A 2,422-nucleotide genomic window follows, 5' to 3' on the forward strand; every position below is an offset into this window, starting at 1 on the left:
GGCGACGGGGCCTAGCGTTGCCAAGGCCTGGACCAGACCAGGGATGGGCGGCGGCTCGATGGGGGAATGAGGACCGGTTGTAGCCGGGGATGGGGTAGGGTGGGCAGCAAAGATTATAGAGCAGAGCTCTAGATTATATTATATTATATTATAGAGCTCCTCTATAATCTTTGGTGGGCAGTATCCCCATGGGGAAAGGAGAGGGGAAGGCACACTACAGGGCGCAGGGAGACGACTACATCTCCATGGGATGTGCCTGGAGAAAGATGGTGAAGATGGAGAGAGAGTAGAGCTGCAGTCTCACACACTCAGGAAGATGGCCAGTGAGTCTGGTTGCGTGGTCAATGGTGAAGGGTGATCTGATCAATGCTCAGGCTAGCAGGGTAGAAGGTGAGTTGAAACATAGAAATTAGGTGCAGGGAGTAGAGGCCATTCGGCCCTTCGAGCCTGCACCGCCATTCAATATGATCATGGCTGATCATCCAACTCAGTATCCCGTACCTGCCTTCTCTCCATACCCCCTGATCCCTTTAGCCACAAGGGTCACATCTAACTCCCTCTTAAATATAGCCAATGAACTGGCCTCGACTACCCTCTGTGGCAGAGAGTTCCAGAGATTCATCACTCTCTGTGTGAAAAAAGTTCTTCTCATCTCGGTTTTAAAGGATTTCCCCCTTATCCTTAAGCTGTGATCCCTTGTCCTGGACTTCCCCAACATTGGGACCAATCTTCCTGCATCTAGCCTGTCCAACCCCTTAAGAATTTTGTAAGTTTCTATAAGATCCCCTCTCAATCTCCTAAATTCTAGAGAGTATAAACCAAGTCTATCCAGTCTTTCTTCATAAGACAGTCCGGACATCCCAGGAATCAGTCTGGTGAACCTTCTCTGCACTCCCTCTATGGCAATAATGTCCTTCCTCAGATTTGGAGACCAAAACTGTATGCAATACTCCAGGTGTGGTCTCACCAAGACCCTGTACAACTGCAGTAGAACCTCCCTGCTCTATACTCAAATCCTTTTGCTATGAAAGCCTACATACCATTCGCTTTCTTTACTGCCTGCTGCCCTGCATGCCTACCTTCAATGACTGGTGTACCATGACACCCAGGTCTCGCTGCATCTCCCCTTTCCCAATCGGCCACCATTTAGATAATAGCCTGCTTTCCCGTTTTTGCCACCAAAATGGATAACCTCACATTTATCCACATTATACTGCATCTGCCAAACATTGAGTTTGAGCTTAGTTTATTGTTACGTGTAGCGATGTACTTTGAAAAGCTATTTTGTTGCGTGCTAATCAGACAGTGGAAAGACTGCCCATGACTACAATCAAGGCATCCACGGTGTAAAAATACAGTCATAGAGTGATACAGTGTGGAAACAGGCCCTTCAGCCCAACGCCCACACCAGCCAACAATGTCCCAGCTACACTAGTCCCACCTGCCTGCGCTTGGTCCATATCCCTCCAAACCTGTCCTATCCATGTGCCTGTCTAACTGTTTCATAAATGATGGGATAGTCCCAGCCTCAACTACCTCGACTGGCAGCTTGTTCCATACACCCACCACTGTGTGAAAAAGTCTTGAACCTATGTCCTCTGGTCCTCGATTCCCCTATTCTGGGCAAAGAGACTCTGTACGTCTACCCGATCTATTCCTCTCATGATTTTGTACACCTCTATAAGATCACCCCTCATCCTCCTGCGATCCATGGAATAGAGACCCAGCCTGTTCAATCTCTCCCTGTTGCTCACACCCTCTAGACCCGGCAACATCCTCGTAAATCTTTTCTAAACCCTTTCAAGCTTGACAATATCGTTCTTATAACACGGTGCCCAGAACTGAACACAATATGCTAAATGCGGTCTCACCAACATCTTATACAACTGCAACATGCCCTCCCAACTTCTATAATCAATATTTAAGAAGGAACTGCAGATGCTGGAGAATCGAAGGTACACAAAAAAGCTGGAGAAACTCAGCGGGTGCAGCAGCATCTATGGAGCGAAGGAAATAGGCAACGTTTCGGGCCGAAACCCTTCTTCAGACTGTTGCCTATTTCCTTCGCTCCATAGATGCTCCATAGATGCTGCTGCACCCGCTGAGTTTCTCCAGCTTTTTTGTGTACCTTCTATAATCAATACTCTGACTGATGAAGGCCAAAGTGCCAAAAGCCTTTTTGACCACCTTATCTACCTGTGACTCAACATTCAAGGAACCATGCACCTGTACACCTAGATCCCTCTGCTCTACAACACTACCCAGAGGCTGACCATTCACTGTGTAGGTCCTTGTTCGACGTCCCAAAATGCAACACCTCACACTTTTCTGTATTGAATTTTTTTCAAGACGTAACCAAAAAGGTCGATGAGGACTGAGCTGCAGATGTTGTATGTACGGACTTCAGCAAAGCATTTGACTA

The sequence above is a fragment of the Leucoraja erinacea genome, unplaced genomic scaffold (assembly GCF_028641065.1).
Source record: "Leucoraja erinacea ecotype New England unplaced genomic scaffold, Leri_hhj_1 Leri_84S, whole genome shotgun sequence".
Taxonomy (NCBI): Eukaryota; Metazoa; Chordata; class Chondrichthyes; order Rajiformes; family Rajidae; genus Leucoraja; species Leucoraja erinaceus.